Below are 15,567 nucleotides of genomic sequence, written 5' to 3'. Positions count from 1 at the left end.
TGTTGGTCTTGCAAAGAGGAACGCCCACTCTAAGACGATTGAGCGATCTCCAAATAGGGTAGGGCAAGTCATTTCGTGCAGCTAGCTCTTCCTTTACAGGGATATCAGGTGGTAGCTTGCTCTTCCGCCTGGTGATGCGGTTAGACTCTGGTATTCCCTCAAGTAAGACATAAAAACCAGCAAAATTCCTTTATATATTAAGCAAATGAGGTTTACTGTCGTTCTATATGTATAAGGGATTATCAACTATTTTTCTGAAATTACATATGCAATCCTCATCGTGTTCGACCTTATGTCTATTGCACCAGCAGAACAGCTTTTCTTTCCTTGGTTCGCCAGCACTGATGGGGAAGAAGCTTACCAAGACATCTTTCCAACAGAAGGTGGTGGTTGATGTGAGTGTTTTCCGGGAAGCATTTCCCACGGTGCCTCTTTGCAGTTGTTAACGAACGTACGAGTATAGGGAAGATGTTCACAGATTTGTGAGTGGCTCGAAGACTTCTTAAATAATAGAACCCAGTATGCTGTCCTCGACGGCGAGTATTAGTCAGAGACAAGGGTTTCGTCATGAGTGCCCCATGGAAGTGTGAAAAGACCCCTGTTGTTCTCTGTATACATAAATGGTTTGGCGGACAGGGTGTGCAGCAATCTGCGGTTGTTTTATGATGATGCCGTGGTGTACGGTAAGGCGTCGAAGTTGAGTGACTGTAAGAAGATACAAGACGACTTAGACAAAATTCCATTTGATGTGATGAATGGCAGCTAACCCCAAATGTGGAAAAATGTAAGTTAAGGAAGGTCAAACCCCTAATGTTCGCATACAGTATTGTAGTGTCCTGCTTGACACAGTCAAGTTGTTTAAATATCTGGGAGTAACGATGGAAAGCGATATGAAGTGGAAAGAGTATGTGAGAACTGTGGTAGGGAAGGTGAATGGTCGACGTCGGTTTATTGGGAGAACTTTAGGAAAGAGTGGTTCATCTGTAAAGGAGACCGCATGAAAGACGCTGGTGCGACTTATTCTTGAGTACTGCTCGTGTGTTTGGGATACGTACCACGTCGGACTGAGGAAGAACTTAGAAGCAATTCAATGGCGGTCTGCTAGATTTGTTACCGGTAGATTCGGGAACTCAAATGAGATTCCCTAGAGACAAGGCGACTTTCTTTTCCAGGAACTACACTCCTGGAAATGGAAAAAAGAACACATTGACACCGGTGTGTCAGACCCACCATACTTGCTCCGGACACTGCGAGAGGGCTGTACAAGCAATGATCACACGCACGGCACAGCGGACACACCAGGAACCGCGGTGTTGGCCGTCGAATGGCGCTAGCTGCGCAGCATTTGTGCACCGCCGCCGTCAGTGTCAGCCGGTTTGCCGTGGCATACGGAGCTCCATCGCAGTCTTTAACACTGGTAGCATGCCGCGACAGCGTGGACGTGAACCGTATGTGCAGTTGACGGACTTTGAGCGAGGGCGTATAGTGGGCATGCGGGAGGCCGGTCGGACGTACCGCCGAATTGCTCAACACGTGGGGCGTGAGGTCTCCACAGTACATCGATGTTGTCGCCAGTGGTCGGCGGAAGGTGCACGTGCCCGTCGACCTGGGACCGGACCGCAGCGACGCACGGATGCACGCCAAGACCGTAGGATCCTACGCAGTGCCGTAGGGGACCGCACCGCCACTTCCCAGCAAATTAGGGACACTGTTGCTCCTGGGGTATCGGCGAGGACCATTCGCAACCGTCTCCATGAAGCTGGGCTACGGTCCCGCACACCGTTAGGCCGTCTTCCGCTCACGCCCCATCATCGTGCAGCCCGCCTCCAGTGGTATCGCGACAAGCGTGAATGGAGGGACGAATGGAGACGTGTCGTCTTCAGCGATGAGAGTCGCTTCTGCCTTGGTGCCAATGATGGTCGTATGCGTGTTTGGCGTCGTGCAGGTGAGCGCCACAATCAGGACTGCATACGACCGAGGCACACAGGGCCAACACCCGGCATCATGGTGTGGGGAGCGATCTCCTACACTGGCCGTACACCACTGGTGATCGTCGAGGGGACACTGAATAGTGCACGGTACATCCAAACCGTCATCGAACCCATCGTTCTACCATTCCTAGACCGGCAAGGGAACTTGCTGTTCCAACAGGACAATGCACGTCCGCATGTATCCCGTGCCACCCAACGTGCTCTAGAAGGTGTAAGTCAACTACCCTGGCCAGCAAGATCTCCGGATCTGTCCCCCATTGAGCATGTTTGGGACTGGATGAAGCGTCGTCTCACGCGGTCTGCACGTCCAGCACGAACGCTGGTCCAACTGAGGCGCCAGGTGGAAATGGCATGGCAAGCCGTTCCACAGGACTACATCCAGCATCTCTACGATCGTCTCCATGGGAGAATGGCAGCCTGCATTGCTGCGAAAGGTGGATATACACTGTACTAGTGCCGACATTGTGCATACTCTGTTGCCTGTGTCTATGTGCCTGTGGTTCTGTCAGTGTGATCATGTGATGTATCTGACCCCAGGAATGTGTCAATAAAGTTTCCCCTTCCTGGGACAATGAATTCACGGTGTTCTTATTTCAATTTCCAGGAGTGTATATTGAGAAAATTTAGAGAACCGGAATTTGAAACTGACTGCCAATCGATTCTACTGCGGCCAACATGTATTGCGCATAAGGAGCACGAAGATAAAATACGAGAAATTATGGCTCATACGGAGATGTACAGACAGTCGTTTTTCCTTCGCTCTATTTGCGAATGGAACAGGAAGGGAAACGACAAGTAGTGGTACAGGACACCCTCCACCACCTACCGTACGGTGGCTTTCGGAGTATCTATGTAGATGTAGATGTAAGAATGTTCTGAGGAATTAGTTATCAGATTTCATGGCACTAGGAGGTGGAGAAGGTGTGTAGAGATGAGTAGATCGGTAAAGATAAATAAGACCTTATGAACAGTCTCTAGCAGAAAGTTGTGAAAATACTACTCACGTTTAAAATAAGGAGAGCAGAAACCCAGCATTTATTCATGCATCTGCACCCGTTCTTACTTCCAACAGTTGCCACTAACTTGCCAGTGAGTCACGTTGAACACAAGTATCGAAAGCATGTCTATGCTGCTTGATTATCAGTAAAACGAGAAAATAACGAAGCTAGTTGTGAGTACATGATAATGATTTTTTGAAAACAAGAAACGGACCACCCATTCTAACAAAATACGTTATTATAACAACATCGGTGGTAAATATCTGGCTGTGTACCTATTCGCAACCGAAAAGATCCCTCAAAAGATCTGTAAGTTCCGTCTTCTAAGCAGTGGCTGCAGGAAGAAAACCTCGGCAAAAATAACGGTACAAGATTTTTTAATGTAAATGCTCGTGACGGAGGATTCAAACACTGGATCCCAGGACGAGCACACCGGCGGCGAAGCCTCCTGCCCGCCGTAGGGCAGCTTAGTTGTCCGATGTACTCCATTCACAACAGCGCAGGATCCTAGACATAACGGTGGATTAGAACGACGACGCGCTTCTTCAGTTCCGGGAAGATTCTCGCAGTGTTTCGCTCAGCAATTTTCCGCGCTGACAGTATTTACATCACATCCATGAAGGACTGATAATTTATTGTCACTTAAGAGAGAATACGCGATTCTGAAAGAAACGTAAACTGGTGCATCTGTTAAAGCAAGCTCTTATTTGCTGCTATCGCTCATTACAAAGTTTATTGCAAAATGTTCAAGATAATAATCCAGACGTAGCAGATCAACGCATTATGAGAAGAAGATAGCCACATCGGTCTACGAAATGAAGATAGTTTGTAATACAGTAAAGGAGTAAACTCGTAGAACCATAGATGCCGAGAGCAGACGCCTCCATGGAAAAATATTATAGTGCTAACCGACACGTGCAGTGTCGAAAAATTTGGACATATATATATATAAGTTCAAATTTTTCGACACTGCACATGTTATTAAATTTCAGCAGAGTGGATATTTTATCATAACCACCAGAACTTCCTTCTATATACACTCCTGGAAATTGAAATAAGAACACCGTGAATTCATTGTCCCAGGAAGGGGAAACTTTATTGACACATTCCTGGGGTCAGATACATCACATGATCACACAGACAGAACCACAGGCACATAGACACAGGCAACAGAGTATGCACAATGTCGGCACTAGTACAGTGTATATCCACCTTTCGCAGCAATGCAGGCTGCCATTCTCCCATGGAGACGATCGTAGAGATGCTGGATGTAGTCCTGTGGAACGGCTTGCCATGCCATTTCCACCTGGCGCCTCAGTTGGACCAGCGTTCGTGCTGGACGTGCAGACCGCGTGAGACGACGCTTCATCCAGTCCCAAACATGCTCAATGGGGGACAGATCCGGAGATCTTGCTGGCCAGGGTAGCTGACTTACACCTTCTAGAGCACGTTGGGTGGCACGGGATACATGCGGACGTGCATTGTCCTGTTGGAACAGCAAGTTCCCTTGCCGGTCTAGGAATGGTAGAACGATGGGTTCGATGACGGTTTGGATGTACCGTGCACTATTCAGTGTCCCCTCGACGATCACCAGTGGTGTACGGCCAGTGTAGGAGATCGCTCCCCACACCATGATGCCGGGTGTTGGCCCTGTGTGCCTCGGTCGTATGCAGTCCTGATTGTGGCGCTCACCTGCACGGCGCCAAACACGCATACGACCATCATTGGCACCAAGGCAGAAGCGACTCTCATCGCTGAAGACGACACGTCTCCATTCGTCCCTCCATTCACGCCTGTCGCGACACCACTGGAGGCGGGCTGCACGAAGTTGGGGCGTGAGCGGAAGACGGCTTAACGGTGTGCGGGACCGTAGCCCAGCTTCATGGAGACGGTTGCGAATGGTCCTCGCCGATACCCCAGGAGCAACAGTGTCCCTAATTTGCTGGGAAGTGGCGGTGCGGTCCCCTACGGCACTGCGTAGGATCCTACGGTCTTGGCGTGCATCCGTGCGTCGCTGCGGTCCGGTCCCAGGTCGACGGGCACGTGCACCTTCCGCCGACCACTGGCGACAACATCGATGTACTGTGGAGACCTCACGCCCCACGTGTTGAGCAATTCGGCGGTACGTCCACCCGGCCTCCCGCATGCCCGCTATACGCCCTCGCTCAAAGTCCGTCAACTGCACATACGGTTCACGTCCACGCTGTCGCGGCATGCTGCCAGTGTTAAAGACTGCGATGGAGCTCCGTATGCCACGGCAAACTGGCTGACACTGACGGCGGCGGTGCACAAATGCTGCGCAGCTAGCGCCATTCGACTGCCAACACCGCGGTTCCTGGTGTGTCCGCTGTGCCGTGCGTGTGATCATTGCTTGTACAGCCCTCTCGCAGTGTCCGGAGCAAGTATGGTGGGTCTGACACACCGGTGTCAATGTGTTCTTTTTTCCATTTCCAGGAGTATATATATATATATATATATATATATATATATATATATATATATATATATATATATATATATATAGAAGGAAGTAATAGCTGAAATTTAATAACATGTGATTTGTACAACGAGCCGGTTACAACTACAGCATTTCCCGATTGAATGAAATACGCTGTAGGTAAGCCTCTGAATAGGGAAGGAGCTACACAAATACCATTGAACTTCTTACTAGTCTGTTTCATGCCAGCATTTCTGAAAACTTTAGGAAAGGTAATGCACAAATAGCTTACTAACAATCTGACTACACATAATATATATTATATAATAATTGTTACAGTCACAGTCTGAATTTCTTACGGGTTCAGATATTGAGAAGATTATTTACACATACAAAAAGAATGTTGTTAACACATTCGACTGTAAACTACAGATTAATAGTACATTCTGTGATCTGTTAAAGGCATTGATCACTCAAATCACGATATTTTTTAAGTAAATTAGAATATTATGTTGTCACAGGAAATATTTCAAGTCAGTCTGTTTAACATGAAACAAAGAATTTCAACTGGAAACAGCCCTTTATTACACTATAAATCATCATCTAAGTTGGAACTAATTACATGTAGCGTACTATAGGTTTCTGTCTCAAGGCTATTACTTTTTATGTGTGATAATGATCTTCCCTTCGTAACATTAGCTCACGCTAGGTCTGTTTTGTTTACAGATAAGACAACCATTAAGATAACAGCAAATCGAGAGCAGTTCATGACATATTCATGGACTTCAAGAAGTTGTTTCTAGCTAATTGGCACTAAAATTGGAAAAGGCACATTATATACGGTATAAAACTTGTTTCCATTTGTCTAACGTATGATGAGAACCAAACAGAAGACGTTGATAGTGTGAAATTAATAGAATTTCAATCTGATAATAAATTCAACTGAAAGGAACATAAAATAGAACTTCTGAACACGTAAACAAATCTTTATATGCAATAGGGCTGTTTTCATCAGTAGCCATATAAAATAGAAAAATCAGGCAAAAATTTGTTTATTTTCATTCCATAGTGTTATAAGGGTCATATTTTGAGGTAACTCAATAAGTCAAGCTAAACTTTTTCGTGTCCAAAAAATACGTAATCCGAGTTATTAGTAGTGTGAATTCTATAACGCCCTGCAGAGGCCTGCTCAACAAAGTGGAAGCACTAACTATTTCTTCCGGTAAATTTACTCCTTAATTATTTTTATCATAAATATTGTATCTCTTTTCCAATCCAATAGCTCTGTTCATATCATCAGTTAGAAATTAGAATATTCTGCTCAAAGGAAAATGTCCATTGTTCAGTAAGAAATATGCTCAGTAACTCGCCAGCAGCCATAAAAAATTTATCTGCAAGTAAAGTACAGTTTAAGAGAAACTGCAAGGATCTATGGCTGGCCAGCTTCTGCTCCATTAACAAATTTGTCAGAAGAACGATTTTACGCGCATATTAATAATATGAAATAATATGTGTGTTACGTAAAATCTGACTGCTGCATTTCTGGAAAAGAGACATTTGTTAACATCGAACCTACTTAAGTGTTAGAAAAACTTTACGAACTCTTCTGAAGGTATTTACAATGTAGCCATGATCTGAAGTGAAACGTGGACGACAAACAGTTCAGATATGAAGAGAATGGAAGCTTTTGAAATCTGGTGCTACAGAAGAATGCTGAAGACTAGATGGGTAGATCATGTACCTAATGACGACGTACGGAAAATAATTGGGAGAAAAGAAATTTGTGATACAATCTGATTAAAAGAAGGGATCGGTAGACAGAAAGCGTTCTGAGACATTAAAGAATCACTAATTTATTACTGGAGGGAAGTGTGGAGGTTAAAAATTGTAAAAGGAGACCAAGTAATGAATACAGTAAGCAGGTTCAAAAGAATGCAAGTCGAAGTAGTTATTCGGAAAGGCTTACAGAGGACAGAGTAGCATGGAGAGCTATATCTAATCAGTCTTAGAACTGAAGACCACCACAACAACAACAAGAGAATGTGCACAGTGGTTTGTGGCGGCTGCAGTAGGGATGGCTTTGCTCTGTGTACACACATTACCAAGAACTCGCCCCTCCCGCGGGAGGTTCGAGTCCTCCCTCGGCCACGGGTGTGTGTGTTGTTCTTAGCATAAGTTAGTTTAAGTAGTGTGCAAGTCGAGGGATCGATGACCTCAGCAGTTTGGTCCATTAGGAATTCACACACATTCAAACCAAGAACTCGCACCTATTCCAGGTCTGTTTTCCCAGTCATTCAACTGTAAACTAAATATGCGACTTACATTTTACAGGGTTCACGCTTTTCTCGTAAATCACTCATGAATTTCCTTTAGTTTTTTCCATTATGTTCGGTGTTGATTGACTTTAGTAAGTGAGCCAAATTTCGGTTAAATATAGCAGTGATTTACTAACGCTCCTACTTCCAAGATATCTGTTTTGTTGTTGTCCTACGTTAGCTAAACGCAAATGTCTCACGGTCTGAAGTATGTGACATGCGTCTCAATTTCGTTGCTTACTCATTCAAGTAGCGTATTATTTGGCCTCATGTCATTGACAGGATCCCGTTCCAGACATTTTCATAGCATAAAAACTGCTGGTGTTCAGCGAGAATCCAACCGTGGACTTCGCTGTAGACTAAGACACTAACCCGTTTCCTTCTGCCAATTTCTTGGAACTGTCCGCCTTCTTAGCTAGATGGTAACGTGCTTTCCTCCCATATACTGGGCCCAAGTTGAATTCCCGGCTGGGTTGGAGATTTTCTCCGCTCAGGGACTGTGTGTTGTGTTGTTCTCATCATCATTTCATCCTCATCATCGGCCGCATCGGCGGTCTCGCGTTAGGATTCTCGCTTCCCGAGCACGGGGTCCAGGATTCCATTCCCGGCGGGGTCAGGGATTTTCACCTGCCTCGAGATGATTGGGTGTTGTGTCGTCTTCATCATGATTATTCATACCCATTACGGTCGGAGGAAGGCAATGGCAAACCAGCACCATTAGGACCTTGCCTAGTACGGCAGTGCGGGTCTTCCGCATCGTCCCCTACGCTCTGTTACGGATGATGATGGGAATTCATCATCATCCTCATCAGCCGCAAGTCGCTCAATATGGAGCCGACTGAAATAAGACCTGCACTTGGTGCCCGAATCCGAATGGGACCTCCTGGCCAACTATGCCATACGATCATTTAATTGGAATTCCAGTACTTTTGCCAACAACAAAGGGTATAACACAGAAAACGACGTTCACATGGCCTTAACAATTTTCTGTCCATTTTATTTACATTCAAATAAGGTAAAATCTTCACTGAGGTGATAAAAGTCATGGGATAGCTCGTAATATCGTGCCGCACCATCTTTTGTGCGGGGTATTGCAGCAACTCGACATCGCATGGGCTCAATCCCCGCAGAAATGCCGTGCTACTACGTCTGTAGCCGTGTTGAAGGTGCAGGATTTTGTGCACGAACGGACCTCTTGATTATGTTTCATAAATGTTCTATGGGATTTATATCTGGCGATCTAAGTAGCCAAATCATTCGCTCGAATTGTCCACAATGTTCTTCAAACTAATCGTGAACAATTACCCGGTGACTTGGCACATTGTCATCCATAACATGAAGTCCATGAATGGCTGCAAATGGTCACCAAGAAGTCGTACGTAAACATTTCCAGTCAATCATCGCTTCAGTTGAAGCAGAGAACCCTGTCCATTCCATGTAAACGCAATCTGCACCATTATAGCTCTAAGCACTATGGGATTTAACATCTAAGGTCATCAGTCCCCTACACTTAGAACTACTTAAACCTAACTAACCTAAGGAGATCACACACATCCATGCCCGAGGCAGGATTCGAACCTGCGACCGTAGCAGCACCGTGGTTTCGGACTGAAGCACCTAGAACCGCTCGGTCACAGCGGCCGGCCGCACCGTTATGGAGCCACCACCAGCTTTCGCAGTGCCTTGCTGACAACTTGGGTCCATGGCTTCGTGGGGCTGTACCACACCATCAGTTCTTACCAGCTGAGATGCGGACTCATCTGACCAGGCCACGGTTTCCCAAACGTCTAGGGTCGAAACGATATGCTCACGAGTCCAGGACAGGCGCTGCTGGCGACGTCGTGCACTAGCAACGATCGTCTGCTGCCATAGCCCATTAACGCCAAATTTAGCAGCATTGTCCCAAGGGATACATTCGTCGTACGTCCGCCATAAATTTCTGTGGTTATTTCACGAGATATTGCTTGTCTGTTAGCACTGACAACTCTATGCAAATGCTACTTCTCTCGGGCATTGTCCGTGGTGAGAGGTAATGCCTGAAATTTGGTATTCTCGGCACAATCTTGACACTGTCGATCTCGGAATACTGAATTCCCTAACGATTTCCAAAATGGAACGTCCCATACGTCAAGCTGAAACTACCATTCCGCGTTCGATGCCTGTCAGTTCTGGTCGTGCGACCTTAATCACGCCGGAAACTTTTTCACACGAATCACCTGAGTACAAATGTACAAATGACAGCTCCACCAATACACTGCCCTTTTATTACTTGCGTATGCGATACTGTCGCCATCTGTATATGTGCATATCACTGTCCCATCACTTTTGTCAGCTCAATGTATGAATACACATTAACGGAACTTAGTAAAGACAAACTCTTCGAAATGACGAGGCAGAGTAAAGGCGCCATTGTTCCATGGATGTAGTTTAGTGTAACGAAAGCACTGATAACAATCGAGAGTCCCGGTTGTGAACAAGTGTTCTTCGTTTCATTTAGCGCTCAGCTGTTAGAATTCACAGCGGGCTGTTTAATGAGAAAGCGTCATGACCTCGCCACGAAGCTAGCACCTGAGAAACCGCTGGTAGAAATTCTGCCTTCTCACTCCCTTTGCTCCAGCAGCATAAATTGTCCAAAGATGCTGAAGCTCTATAGTAGAACTCCAGATACTTTAGTTTTATAGGTGGCGAAATGTTGCACCAGATTTTTTAAGAAACACAAAGGAAGACGTTTATTAGCTCGCATTTATAATCGTTGAATTAACGTGTTCGGAAGCAAATAACATCGTGTTAAGCATAAAGATAAAGTAATAGACGAGAATAAGTGTCTAATAAACCCTTTATTAGGGGGATACAAGATGAACATCAACAAAATCAAAACGAGAATAATGAAATGTAGTCGAATTAAATCGGGTGCTGCTGAGGGAATTAGATTAGGATATAAGACAAAATATGGTTCAAATGGCTCTGAGCACTAGGGGACTTAACATCTATGGTCATCAGTCCCCTAGAACTTAGAACTACGGAAACCTAACTAACCTAAGGACAGCACACAACACCCAGTCATCACGAGGCAGAGAAAATTCCTGACCCCGCCAGGAATCGAACACGGGAACCCGGGCGCGGGAAGCGAGAACGCTACCGCACGGCCACTTTTTTTTTTTTTTTTAATCTCATTTTGTTCGCTTTCGTTCGTTGTATCTGCTTGGGGCGGACGTCGTAAGACATCCATTTAAGTTCGTTGTTGATCGATTGACTCAGTTTTTTTTATTACAGAGGGCTGCTAACCCTCTGACCGAGCACGCTGAGCTACCGTGCCGGCGGCCACGAGCTGCGGACAGGAAATAAGACACTTAAAGTAGTAAATGAGTTTTGCTGTTTGGGAAGCAAAATAACTGATGATGGTCAAAGTAGAGAGGATATAAATGTAGACTGGCTATGGCAAGGAAAAACGTTTCTGAAAAAGAGAATCTTGTTAACTTCGGGTATAGATTTAAGCGCCAGGAAGTCTTATCTGAAAGTATTTGTATGAAGCCACGTATAGAAGTGAAACACGGACGATAAATAATTTAGACAAGAATAGAACAGAAGCTTTCGAAATGTAGTGCTACAGAAGAATTCTGAAGATGAGCAGATCACGTAAGTAATGAGGAGGTACTGAATAGAATTGGGAAGAAGAGGAAATTTTGACACAACGTAACTAAAAGAAGGGATTGGTCGGTAGGACACGTTCTGAGGCATCAAGGGATTACTAATTTAGTACTGGAGGGTGTCGTGGAGGGTAAAAATAGTAAAGGTAGACGAAGAGATGAATACACTGAGCAGATTCAGAAGGATGTAGGTTGCAGTAGGTATTGGGAGATGAAAAAGCTTGCACAGGATAGAGTAGCATGGAGAGCTGCATCAAACCAGTCTCTGGACTGAAAACCACAACAACGACAACAAACCCTTTTTTAGCAAGAACGCCAACAGTAGACGAAGACTGATTAACTGTGTCAGTACCTGTTACGATTGACTGTGTATTGTATATTACTACTGGCAGCAGTAGGGTTGTAGTAACTTGTCCTGACAAAAAAAAGCTTTAAAAAGAAGCGAAAAAACAGTTATATTTAATTATGAAAATTGAATTAACGTACAAATCGATACATAGTTAGCGTTGCACAAATTAAAAAACCCACCATGTTTATTGAAGGCTGTCTTAAGAATTTATAATATTAATATTGTGTTTTAAGTTTTCTTGCAATATAAGAAATACAGTTTACTAATATTTACGGTCCTAGAAAAGAATAACGTGATGTGGAGTGGCTGTAAAGTAAAGTTTACTCCTTTTTGGAAGCATGCAGAAATTTATAGATCTTCGCTAATTTCTCGAGACGTTTCTCTCCCAAATTATTTGTTAATTTTGACAAAACAAGCCCGCGGCGGGAGAAGATACTCGCAGTGAGTACAGTGCTAAAGAGGCACTAAAAACATAGTTGTAAGAAGGGGCTAGTGTTTTGAATAAATTAATCATATGAATGGACCGAACTATTTAATCAGTAATAGAGAAAAAATCCCCAAAAAATCGATAAAACCCATAAAAACCTAATTTCACCTACTGGGTTGATTTTTTTAATACCCTGTTTTTTCTCAATCCTGGGCAGCAGTGATGCAGGATACATTTTTTTGTGATACCTGAAGACGATAGAAACTGGCAGTAACTAAATAATTATCTTACCAGCTCTTGGAGCTTTTGAAGTACAACATTTTTCTCAAATGCATTTTAAAAAGTCGGAGATATGCCTCTCTACAGCCAAAATTGTTCACGACGGTCAACATTCTGAACACCAGTTCTGTATTAGTGACCATGTGTTGTGTATCAGGAGAATTTTTATAAGATTTCACAATCTGTTTTCGTACACAAGACAGTGTTCTGCCGTTGTCGGAGTCGAATTCTAAGAGCGAAGAGGTGCACCAGTAGCAAGTACCGTAGCACGGTAGAAAACGTACTGTGTAGAAGCAGGACACACATTCTGTACCACACGCACGCACACTTGTGTTCAGGTATTCTCTCAGTACTACACTAACAAGCTGTACATGTACATCTAACCTAAATCTGTATTCTGAAAGCCATCTTGTGGCGTGTGGCAGAGGGCACTTTGTGTACCACTCTCACTTCTCCGATTTCCTGTCCTGTTCCAGTCGGGAATTGTGTGTGAGAAGAATGATTGTTGATAGACGTCTGTGTGAGCTCTAATTTTACATTCGTGGTATGACAGCGAAATAAACATAGGAGGAAGCAATGTACTGCTTGACTCTTCCAGAAATGTATGCTCTCGGAATTTAATAATAAACCACACCGTTTGCACAAAGCCTCTTGAGCGTTCATCACTGGAGTTGGATTAAAACATTTAAGAAACTCTCGCACTTACAGAGGGAACCAATTGCGGCACGCTCTGCTCTTCTTTGGATCTTCTCTGTGTTTCTCATCAATTCTATCTGCTAAGGGTTCTGTAAGCTGCGTCCTTCGTGGATGGATTACACTTCCCGAGGATTATTCCAGCGAATCTGAGTGTGGCACCTGCCTTTCCTACATTAATTTTATGTGATTATTTCACTTTAAATCGCTACGTACGCATACTCCTAGATGTTTAACGGATATGACTGCTCCCAATGACTGTTCGGCAATCGTGTAGTAACGTAATCTCGGAAATTTCCTCCTATTCATACATACTACGTTACGTTCGTTTATTTTTAGATTCAGTTGCGAGTCCCTGTACCAAAACTCGACCACTTTAGGACTTCTCGTATTTCGCTTCAATTCTCTAGCGTTGCGACATCTTTTCACGAGGTGTCCTAGGATATGACGGGGACATCATTTGAATCAAAAAACTTCATATGGTCATACGCCCTGTTAAGAATAGTTTCCGAGATAGAAGACATTTAATGTGCATCATTATTTATTTTCTGTATTGCGCGGTACATTCTCATTGTTTACAACGCACCACACCAGTACAGAGGATACCGAGAGTACGTCTCGGTTTGATATTTGATACTTGTGGTCGGGAAACAAGCTCAAATTGGTCTAAGGTACAGAGCTTGCACGTCGAGGGAATCTTTCAGTGTTCTGTCGCTGGCTTCGCGCAAACAGTCCTGAAGAAAAAAATAAAAAGGCCAGTTTTGCAGGGCATTTAATGTAGTTTAATACCATACTGCGACAGGTTTCCGCTGGAAGCAGGGGTTTTCAGCTTATTCAAGAAAACCATATAAAAGTGCCATTAAATGTGTTCTATTCGGGAAACCATCCGGAATAGATCATAGGTCCATATGAAGCTTGCCGGCCGCGGTGGTCTCGCGGTTCTAGGCGCGCAGTCAGGAACCGTGCGACTGCTACGGTCGCAGGTTCGAATCCTGCCTCGGGCATGGATGTGTGTGATGTCTTTAGGTTAGTTAGGTTTAAGTAGTTCTAAGTTCTAGGGGACTAATGACCACAGTAGTTGAGTGCCATAGTGCTCAGAGCCATATGAAGCTTTTTGCTTCAAATCACCGTTCCTGTCATATCGCTGAATATTGACCAATGCTCCTGGGACACTCTGCATGCAACAGCATCATCCTCGAACAGCCGCATGTATTATTTTGTGACGATCACTAGAGACTAGTTTTAAAAAGTTCAATAACCCATCCAGAAATTTATTGGAAGTATTAGAGATCAAATCGAATATCTTTTAACTACTACGGGGATCATCAGAGATTTGTGGCAAGGTGTGTGCTCCCGAAATGACTGAGAAGCCACAAGCATTGTTTACAATTTCAAGCAGAGCGAGAGAACTTACAACCCGAAGTCTGCATGCATTTCTGCGAGGAGTAGAGAGTGACTTTTCAATCGATACGTGTGGCTATCAGTTTCACGAGAAATGAGATCTGTCGAACTCTAACCAACGGAACGTGCTTTTGCAGCCCAGAAATCGTCATATAATAGTTATAAAGCGGTCATCCCTACGGAACTGGCTGCAGCGAAGCTATTTGCAGCAATACGGACAGGCGCCATTAGAAAGCCGTCGCTCCGCGCTCCTACCTGTGTTGCCTGGACGCAGTTGCGTGCTACCGGGTGCCGACTGCCGCTGGTGCTGTTGCAGCGACGACTGCCGCCTCCGCCTAGACTCCGCGTCGGCGCTGCCCTGGTCCACCCCCACCCTCTAGCTCGGGGAGACCGAACAACAGTAGTCTCGGCCTTCGAGGCTGCCGGTCGGACGTTCCGCGAATAAACCATTAGCTACGCCACTACGTCACCTCGTAGCTTCTCGCGTACTTCGGGAAAGCCTGCAGTCGTCACAAACCTTACTCCGACGCATGCACGAGGCCCAAGCGACACAAGTGGCCGCTTGGGGACCCAAAACGAAAGGGATGCCAGAGCACAGGCTTAGCGAGACGATCCTGCGCCCTTGGCAGAACCGCCAAAACTGCGCTCCTCTCTCTTGAAAGCTACATTTTTTCGTAAATAAACAAATATTTAATAGCGCAACCATTAGTTTTCCACATCTACATCTACATCTACATGTACATCCATACTCCGCAAGCCACCTGACGGTGTGTGGCGGAGGGTACCCTGAGTACCTCTATCGGTTCTCCCTTCTATTCCAGTCTCGTATTGTTCGTGGAAAGAAGGATTGTCGGTATGCTTCTGTGTGGGCTCTAATCTCTCTGATTTTATCCTCATGGTCTCTTCGCGAGATATACGTAGGAGGGAGCAATATACTGCTTGACTCTTCGGTGAAGGTATGTTCTCGAAACTTTAACAAAAGCCCGTACCGAGCTACTGAGCGTTTCTCCTGCAGAGTCTTCCACTGGAG

The 15,567-nt window shown here is 44.9% G+C and overlaps 1 protein-coding gene across 2 annotated transcripts in view; it reads right to left on the bottom strand.

Annotated features, from left to right (window-relative positions):
- Positions 1-14,843, bottom strand: part of LOC126203313 (fatty acyl-CoA reductase 1-like) — a 278,046-nt gene extending 263,203 nt beyond the window's left edge. Inside the window, exon 1 of one of the 2 annotated variants that reach the window (XM_049937580.1) lies at positions 14,793-14,843. The gene's annotated coding sequence lies outside the window, so the exon portion shown is untranslated. The remainder of the gene's footprint in view (positions 1-14,792) is intronic. The other variant, XM_049937579.1, reaches the window with a different exon arrangement.
- Between the last annotated feature and the right edge of the window lie 724 nt (positions 14,844-15,567).

Source organism: Schistocerca nitens, chromosome 9 (genome assembly GCF_023898315.1).
Source record: "Schistocerca nitens isolate TAMUIC-IGC-003100 chromosome 9, iqSchNite1.1, whole genome shotgun sequence".
In the NCBI taxonomy this organism is placed as follows: domain Eukaryota; kingdom Metazoa; phylum Arthropoda; class Insecta; order Orthoptera; family Acrididae; genus Schistocerca; species Schistocerca nitens.
Note: the sequence above shows the minus strand (reverse complement) of the source record. Positions and strands in the feature narration are given on the sequence as shown.